The sequence below is a fragment of the Suricata suricatta genome, chromosome 10 (assembly GCF_006229205.1).
Source record: "Suricata suricatta isolate VVHF042 chromosome 10, meerkat_22Aug2017_6uvM2_HiC, whole genome shotgun sequence".
NCBI classification, from domain to species: domain Eukaryota; kingdom Metazoa; phylum Chordata; class Mammalia; order Carnivora; family Herpestidae; genus Suricata; species Suricata suricatta.
The window spans coordinates 71,779,246-71,789,234 of NC_043709.1; the positions used below are offsets into that span (position 1 = coordinate 71,779,246).

At 40.4% G+C, this 9,989-nt stretch overlaps 1 protein-coding gene across 3 annotated transcripts in view; it reads right to left on the minus strand.

Moving 5' to 3' along the window:
- Positions 1-8,476, minus strand: part of CNTN1 (contactin 1) — a 351,259-nt gene extending 342,783 nt beyond the window's left edge. For all 3 annotated transcript variants that reach the window (XM_029953985.1, XM_029953984.1, XM_029953986.1), the window contains exon 1: positions 8,346-8,476. The gene's annotated coding sequence lies outside the window, so the exon portion shown is untranslated. The remainder of the gene's footprint in view (positions 1-8,345) is intronic.
- Positions 8,477-9,989: the final 1,513 nt, after the last annotated feature.

Genomic DNA, 9,989 nt, shown 5'->3' on the forward strand with positions numbered 1-9,989 from the left:
GTCACTTGTTGGATGTGCACTGGGTATTGTATGCAAGTGAAGAATCATGGGAATCTATCCCCCAAACCAAGAGCACACTGTACACAGTGTATGTTAGCCAATTTGACCATAACATATATTAAAAAATAAAGAAAACATGGAGATAGTGAAAAAAAGAATATTTAGAAAAGGTATTTTAATAATTCTAGCAAAGAAGACATGAGTGAAAGAGCACTGTATTTGTTACCTGAAATAAAAAGAAATATGTCCTGAAGTAAAAAAATATATATAAATGTAATATGTACCCATACACATATAAACATATATAGTGTAATTAATCAATTACACACTGTTTCTATCAGGTTTCATCTCAGATTATTAAAAACCAAAGTAAAAAACTATAGATAAATATTAGTGCAGTGAAGTTTTACTGGATTGTTCTAGAGTCTCAGTATAATATCAAGACCAATGTCCTTGACCTGGACAGAACGATGGCTGGCATTGAGGCGAGACGTTCTGGCTAAGAATGATACGGCAAACACGCAACTGTAAGTAAGAGGACCTTACTTCTTCTCCAGATTTGCCACTAGTTAACATGATTTTAGGCAAATTACTTATTTCTCTGAGCTTGTTTCCTTATCTGTAAATCTGAAGAATCATGCCTTTCTAACTTTCAGAATTACTGCAAAGGATCAATGGCAGTTATGCATGTAACCATGTTTTATAAACTTCTGGATATCACACCCATGGAAGACCTGTTATTAAATGAAGAAAAGGGGGATTAATTTTGTCAATTATAATTCCAATACAACTAAATGTATATATATATATATATATATATATATATATATAAACATTATCCATGTAACTGCATTTATTATTATTTCTAAAATGTAGAATTATTTAAAAGAGAGTTACCTGCTGGTTTAGCATTCAGGAATTATTCAGTGTCTATTCCATGTCCTAGGCATAATTTTCATTTCAAAATTGCTTATTAAAGGACTCTTTTGAATGTATCGTGTATAAATCAACAGAACCAGGAAACTAATTCTTGAAGAAAAAAAGGTGAAAATTGACATAGCTTCTAGTTTTTGTCTGTTTCAAAACAGGTAGAGATAGAAATCCTTTATTCACAGAAATCTTAAAAACTAGGTTAATCTTAACCTTTATTCATTTCTTCAGAAAATATTTATTAAGTATCAACTATATGTCAGAGTCTTAACTGGACCCAGAAAAGAAAAAGGGATGGTCTCTATCCTTGAGGGCTTACAGTGGGGTAATAGACATAAACAATCAGTTATAATTTAGTGCTGTGAGTGCTCTGATGGAGGTATCTACAGGTTGCTATGGAAGCACTAAATAAGGACCCCAAACTCAGCCTAGAAGTTCAGGGAAGTCTTCCTAGAGAATATGGCAGCAACCTGAGCCTTGAATATGTTAGGCAGATCAGTTACATTGAAGAAAGACACGTCATTAGAGGCAGAGAAGAAGGTATGGAGAGAGAGTGAAGTTTGGGGAAAAAAGAGAAAACATGATGCATTAAGGGAAATGCAAAGACTCATTGTGATTGGTACCGTGGGAGACTGGAGACGGAAGAGACTAGAATAATAAAAATAATGAACTCAGAGAATTAATCAGGGGCCATTTAATACAGAACTTTAAATGAAATGCAAAACACCTTAGGCATCTTGTTATCACTAGAGGAGACACAGAATGGGATTGGTTTTAGAAATAGAACTTTGGGGGAGCCTGGGTTGCTCAGTCAGTTAAGCGTCCAGCTTCGGCTCAGGTCATGATCTCACAGGTCGTGGGTTTGAGCCCCGCGTTGGGCTTTGTGCAGGCAGCTCAAAGCCTGGAGCCTGCTTTGGATTCTGTGTCTCTGTCCCTCTCTCTCTGACCCTCCCCTGCTTGCACTGTTTCTGTCTCTCAAAAATAAATAAAAAACATTAAAAAAAGGAAACAGAACTTTGATGATGATGTGGAGAATGTGCTGGAGAAGAGGACTGTACGAGGAGGGGGACTCATGTAAGGACTCTAAACTCGGAATATCCTCATTTCCTACATAGGAAACAAACACTTACAGAGATTAAGTAACTTGCCAAACATCACACCCTCTGTAACTGTTTGAACTGGGTTTCCAGCAAAGCTCTGCATAATTCTGCCTCTCGCAAAAGAAACGAACGTGACCAACTCTCAGTATTAGAGACTAGTAACAAATAAAACTGTAGGAAAGCAATGACACAGTCAGGTCTACATCATCAAAATCAAGTACAGGAGTGAGCAATTATCCAGTGAATTAAGGACCATCTGGATAATCCTAGCAAAAGCAGATTTAGTGCCTGAGTCATTCAGATAATTGTGCAAACAATGAGCCTTGCTCTGGCTGAGTAACCTGGTCATTAATATCTTCCATAGTACGTTTTGCCCTGTGGCACTTTTGAAATGGACAACAGTAGCTCAGAAAGAATTAAGATACTATTCACTTCATGGGAAAGCGACATAAATAATAATGGGATCTTAATAGACTGAGAGGGTATTTTATATGTCCCCAGGAGCCATTTCACACAGTGATATATACATGATATACACAAGCCAAATCCCACTTCAAAGAATAAAAGAAGTTCAGCAATAACACCCTCAAATGTGTGTTTTTATATTCAATTCTTTGTCAGGTAGAGGAAAGTTTTCTGAGCATTAAGGCAATGAGAAATACTACTGCAAATAGACTTATAGGTTAAACTACTGTAAGATTAAAAATTTCTATATATCCAAAACCATAAAATTTAAAAGGCAAAACAAATTTTTTTCACAGTGTACAATAGATTCTTCTATTAAATGAGTTAAGAAAGCATAACCCAATAGAGTCAAATAAAATATACAAATTAAGAAATACAAGAGCCAATAAACATGAAAACATATCTCAAAACCATCCAAAATCATGGAAACACAATTCCAAAGAATAACCAGATCCAGTTTCTACTATCAACATAGTCACAATGTTTTAAACCACAATTCCAAATGTTAATGAGACTATTGCCCAATCAGCTGACATGGAGCATCAATTTGTGCATAAGCTTGTCGCTGGAGGAGTTTAGCAACAAGCATTAGGAGTCTGAAAATATTTACATGTCTGACCCAGTAACATCTGTGAAATTATTATAAGGAAATGGTCAGAAAGGCAAAGATTAATGTATAATTATGTTCCTTTTATTTTAATGGGTTTTTTTTAATTTTTTTAATGTTTTATTTATTTTTAATACAGAGAGAGAGCATGAGAGGGGGAGGGGCAGAGAGAGAAGGAGACACAGAACTGGAAGCAGGCTCCAGGCTCTGAGCTAGCTGTCAGCACAGAGCCCGACGCAGGGCTCGAACCCACGAACGTGAGATCTGACCTGAGCCGAAGTCGGAGGTTAACCGACTGAGCCACCCAGGCGCCCCAATGTTTATTTATTTTTGAGAAAGAGAGAGAGAGAGAGAGAGAGAAACAGAGCACCAGCGGGGGAGGGGCAGACAGAGAGGGAGACACAATCTGAAGGAGGCTCCAGGCTCTGAGCTGTCAGCACAGTGCCTGACGCGGGACTCCAACCCATAATCATGAGATCATGACAAGGGCCTAAGTTGATGAGACACCCAGGCACTCCCATGTTCATTTCTACAAATGTAAAAACCAGGAAACAATCTAAAGCCTCTATCTATAGAAAAGAATAGGTCGTAGCCATTTCAAAAAAAAGTCAGTAAAACTATTAAATAAAATATGAAGCACCTGGGTGGCTAAGTCAGTTAAGCTTCCGACTTCAGCTCAAGCCATGATCTCACAGTTCATGAGTTCAAGTTCAGAGTTTGAGAACTTTGTGCTGTCAGATTAATTCTCTCTCCCTCTATCCCCGCCCTCCCCTGCCCCCCCCACACTGTCTCTCTCTCTCAAAAATAAACATTAAAAAAAAGTTTTTTAAATATTAAATAAAATGTTTATGGTATGATGTTAAGTGGGAAATAAAGCTAAATATAAAAATAAGGACTCACTTGAATTCCAAATCTGTACATTTAAAATACCTAGGATATTCACAGAAATAAAATTGAAAGGTTCAGAGTAGATTTCTCCGCATGGTGGAAATTACTTTCATTTTCAATTTTTCTAGAAAAATTCTATTATTTCCTTATAGTTATAAACATGTTATTTAAATGTAATATTAAATATGCTTTTAAATACCATCTTACACCCTACATCATTAATACAACCATAATGAAACAATAATCTATTTTCCTCCTGCTGCATTTCCAAAGTCACAAAACTGGTAAGTCCTATTCTCAGGATTTGAACCTAAGTGTTCTTCCTCCAAAGTTAGCACTACGGATATAAATATATGAAATAAAGTACAGTAAAAGTTGCAAAGAAGAGCATAATCAATAATGAAAATTAAAATGTGTCAGTAATATGTGACATCTTAAATTAAAGCAGAAAAACATATATTGGGAGATTTGATAAATTGCCTACTGTACTAATCCAAAACATATAATGATATATACACTGGTATTGGGGAAAATATGTGATCCAGATTAGAGATCAGAATAAAAATGGATAAATTAGTTACTGAATAGATGGTGGGCACTTGAAGGTAGAGGAAGGAAATCTAAAAAAATAACTAATCACAAACCAGAACCCTGGAAAACTATGATATCCTTTGCTAAAAGCCAGGTGAAGGGTGATGACTATTGATGGAGGGAAACAAGAAAAATGGTTTTGACTATGTGTATTATCACAACTTTATTACTTCTACCAATAGCTACAATTTGTTAGTAATGACTAGAGCCAACCCTTATTTTAAAAGTGTTATGTGCATTATCTTATTTAACACTAAAAAAAATCCACCAAAAACTCTGAGATAAGTGCTATTATAATCCCCAGTTGACTTAATGACATTCACTTATCTGCATAATGATATATAGATACCAGAAGTAGGCTTCCTTCCAAAGCCTGTGTTCTTAGCTGCTAGGCTAGTAATTTGGAATGGCTAATGGAGAAGAGATAAGAAAAGAAATGCAGAAGGAGAATTTTGTTCCCAATAAAATAAATTTCATCAATAGAGGGAATTCACTTGAAAACCTGAAGCAGGAAGAGATAAGAGGGAGACAAAGAAAATATTAGAAAAAAGAGAAAAATTATGATTTTAGATCATTGGTGGTATCAAAAAGTAAAATATCAAGGAAGAGATGGAGAATATGGAAAATGGCAGCTCAGAGGGGAAGAAAAATGAACAATACACCAATAAAAGAAAACAAACATCGGACATATAGAAGAGTTTACTGAAGACCTGGAGAAAATGGGCTCTTTGCTATGACGTAAACCATGGCCAATTTATATAGGAAAATGGATGGACATTGCTGATTTTTCTTTTAATGGAGATCTAACACTGCATGTTTTGGGTTTTTTTATTTTTTCAATGTTTTATTTATTTTTTGAGAGAGAGAGAGAGAGAGAGAGAGAGAGAGAGAGCATGAGCAGGGGAGGGTCTGAGAGAGATGGAGACACAGAATCCAAAAACAGACCCCAGGCTCTGAGCTGTCAGCACAGAGCCCAGTACGGGGCTCAAACCCACGAACCATGAGATCATGACCTGAGCCGAAGTCAGACGCTTAACCAACTGAGTCACCCAGGCGCCCCAAACACTGCATGTTTTATATAGAAAAGTATAAACATCTGTTTCAACTTGCCCTCTAGTTTGTCTCAAGAGGCACAGATAAGAGAAAATATATAGAATGTCTTGTACATAGCCATAACCCCTATTGGAAAATTGAATTATTCTGTGGAAGGATATAGAAATGCCTCTTGTCAGGGCGCCTGGGTGGCTCAGTCAGTTAAGCCTCCTACTTCAGCTCAGATCATGATCTCACGGTCTGTGGGTTCAAGCCCCACATTGGGCTCTGTGCTGACAGCTCAGAGCCTGGAGCCTGCTTCAGATTCTGGGTCTCCCTCTCTCTCTGACCTCCCCCCCCCCCACTCATGCTCTGTTTCTCTCTGTCTCAATACTAAATAAAAACATTAAAAATTTTTTTAATTAAAAAAAATAAAGAAATGCCTCTAGTCATTCATCACTCCTCTTTGAGAGCATAAAAGAGCCAAGGGAAGTTTCCAAAAGTAGTTCTCAGCACACAGCCTTCCAATATATAGGATAAATATATTATCCCTAAATCATTGCTCCAAATTATTCCTTAGTATGACGTTTCCTCAACAAGAATCTTTGAGCCTACTTAGGACTGTGTTCAGTGTTGTGAAGTATACAAAAATATAGGTCATGGTCTTTTTCTGCAAAGTACTTCCTTGCCTCATTAGAAGACAAATCAGATATACATAAAAGGGGTAAGCAAATAAATAAATAAGACGGAATGTCTGAATAACTGGATAACCTTGGTCTGTTTGTTACTGGTATAACATTTTGATCAATACCAAAAACCATAGGAAGCTGAGGTATTCTATTAGAAGGGAAACTGCTATGCAATAAAATTCATAGTAGGTTGTTTGAATATTAGGGTTGAAATAGTGGAATTTTAGAAAGTTTAGGCAAATTACAGATGTCCTCTAAATCTTAGTGCTCTCATCTAGGAAAATGAAAAAGTTATCATTAGTATTAAATAATCAGGCAATTAGAAAAATAAATGCACATATATTTAGAAAATAAAGTCCATGTCGTGCAAATAGATATGAAAAAGCAGCACACATTTAAATATCAGATCCACAAGTAAAATCTGTACAAAGAAATAGATTTAAACTACCTTCAAAGGTTCTAAAGGTCCCTTAGTTTAACATCTTTCGAGGTGGGTGGATCTTTCCCCCCCAGAGCTCCAAATGCTGCTGTCTATAAGTTACCATCCAAATAAATTTACAACCCAAAAAGGAAGGCATGGTATATGGAAACCATTATGTTCTGATGAGTTTAATATACTATCCCAGATATGATATGTATTTATTTAATGTGTGTATTACATTTCAAGGTTGGTAAGGTTCCTATGTACACTGTAAAGCTGAAAAATTCAGGGAAATGGATGAAGATCAAATAGCATTCTAAGGATGTGTTCAAAATAATATCTGGAAATACTGATCTTCATGCGTGTTACAGAAACATTATTTCATGCAGGCTTTCCTCAGTCTGAGCACATCTTCTCCGGCTTTTCCCCCAGTGGAGAATCTGATTCCCTTTTGCCCCTCCCACTCAGTGCTTCCAGATTGCTTCAGAAGGCCCAGGCAGCCTGCTCAGCAGCAGGCGAACGAGCTATATATAGCCCCACCTTGGAGATGTGCACGCAGAAGCACACATACAAATGCCCATGCTGGATTTGGCATGAACAAATGAGAGAAGGTTGCAGCTTTCCTCTCTCCTTCTTCCCCATCACCCCAATTTTTCAATAATTTTCAAAGCAGGGTGCCATCGCTTCCCTAGAGTGATGCAGCCTCTAATTTCTCTGCAATTCTTCTGCCTACTGCTTCCAGCCACCCGATTCCAGCAGGAACCGGCACTGGGCCAACACCTACTACCCAGATGCGGTCATCCAGGGAGGCTGCCCTGCCGCCGCGGAGAGCCCATCCGGGTACAATTACTTAAGTCTCTGGGAATCCCTGGGGAAAAACCCATTTTTTAGGAACCAGGCGAGAAGGTGGTTCCCCATAGACACCGACAGACTAGAAGAGAGAGAGGAGAAGCCGTCCCTGTCTCTCCCCTCCCTGGCCTGCAGTGCAGAGTGGAGAAGGGCCCAGGTCTTCCCACTGGAGGCGTAATTAATCGGTACATGTCCTTAGAGTTGCGGGATTTCTTCCCCACCGCACCACTTCTTAACAGGAACAAGTGCTTTCCTCCCCTCGGCACAGTCCTTCCCGGTTTTTGCAGGGATGTGCTAGTCTAGACGCAAGGGAGGAGAGGGGAAAAGAGTAGGTGAGGACAGGCGTGGGGAGGAGGAGAAGCCCTTCCCGGTTTAGGAAGACCTGCGGGCTCCCGGCTGCGGACATGTCTGCTCCGCCAGACCCTCCCCTCCGGGTCGACGAGGCTTTCCTAGGGCGCAACACCCTCCGCGGCGGCCAAAGCCTCCGAGAGGAAAGTTGACGAGACACAGACGGGGGCTCGGTCCCCTCTCCGGGGCACTGTCGCCCTGCCCCGCCCGTCACCGGGGCTCCCGCAGCCCTCCTTCCCAGCACCCAGACGACCTCCATCCCGGTCTTTCCAGCCGTGCTTCGCGACGAGAGCGGCGGCGACCACATCAGATTTGGGGGTGACGAGGGCGGGGCAGAGCTGGGGGAAGGGGAAGGCGGGCAACAGTAGCATGAAAATACGCATTCTTTTTTCTATCTGCAAAGAAGGAAAAGTCCTGCCTCCTACCTGTTCTCTGCTCCTGCTCGCCTCGGCGCCGCACGGCTGGATCCTAACCTACAGGTTTCCCACTTCCGCTGCAAACACCTGCGAGCGCATCTCCGCACCCGGCGCCCCTCCTAGCCTCGGCGGAGCCCAGCCCAGCTACTTGACAGCAGAAGCCGGGCCTTTTAGAGCGGTCATTGGGGGCCGCGGGGAGAGCGGGGCGGGCCCCGGAGAGAAACCCGCGGCTCTCATTGGGCAGGCGGGATGCCACTCACCCAGACCAGGGTTTGCTGCGGACTGAGGTAGCTGCTAAACCCAACTCAAAGGGTCCCTGCGGTCCCTGGAACCAAGCCCTGCTGCCACTGGATCCGGGACCCCTCAGAGGAAGGAAACTGGTTTGATGACTTGTCATCTGAGGCCCCAAGAGGAAGGGAAGGGCCAGGCACAACCAGACACCCAGCACTTTCCAGAGCTTCCCTGAAGGGACCATCTGCTCTGGGAAATTTGACAGGAGAAATTATCAGGAGCAGCGGCTTGGTAGAGAAGAAGGAACTTCAGTTAAGAATGGAGCAAAATGCAAAAAAAATATGTATACTTATGTGAAAAAAAAGTCACAAGTAAAAAGACATGGGGGGTTGGTTTGTTTATTTCAAGTTTCCTTTTTTTGCCTAAATGTAACCTGCTCGTTTTTTCCTGTGGCAGAAAGGTTGAACTGTTTCTTCTGTACTGCAGACAGACTCCAAAATATTCCCTGGTGGGAACTGTGCTCTAAATGGGAAAACGCTGCAATAATAACCTTTCCAGAAAGAGTAAAGGAGGGAAATTAAGGCCAAACTGAATAAGGAACTTGCCTTGGGCAGTTCATTCAGTGGTAGAAGTCTTAAAATAATCACCATCAGACTGACTGATAATCAATCTGTTTCTCTTCCACTGGTATTAGTCCCTCACTCCCTTTATGCCCAAATCCTGAGGCTGCAGAGGATGCATAAGCCAATCCAAATTTAGGTAATCCCAAATCTGCCTTTTAGGTGAAGGCGAGTAAGGGTAGAACCATTTTGTTCCCATATTTCATCTCTGCCATTTGGCCAGGTGGAATCAGCAACCCATAGAAATCATAAATATGGAAAATGATAGAAAGAGTACTGTAAAATTGGGGGGAGGGAGGTGTCTTGTTTTAGTGCCATATAAGGAAATAATCTTCTTACTTGCAGCCTACCTCCTTTTTGCAAATAGCCAAGTTCTTCATCCACCTAAATTAAGTAGCCATCTTAAGTGGTGCTGAGTGTAACAGGGCCCACTGGAGAACTATAAGAGAATATAGCATTGTTATAAAATGCTAGATAAGTGTAGACTCCTAGCTTAGTGCTTATGGTTGTTATTACTATTAGGCCAGACTCTTCATAAAATGTTCTCTTCGTAAAATTGGATGATTCAAATTAATGTATTTGGAAGTGGGAAGGGACCCTAGAGATTCTTTATAGAGAATAATAAATATGGCTTTTATGCTAAGAACTCACTTACTACTGAATGGGAATAACTAAAAATACATTGGGAAGTTTCAAAACCTATCAGTCAGATTTCCACATACCACCCATTAGTTCTGCATCTCTACCCCAGGGACCCACACCAATTGTTCCATTGAATTGGACAAATCATTCACTACTTAGT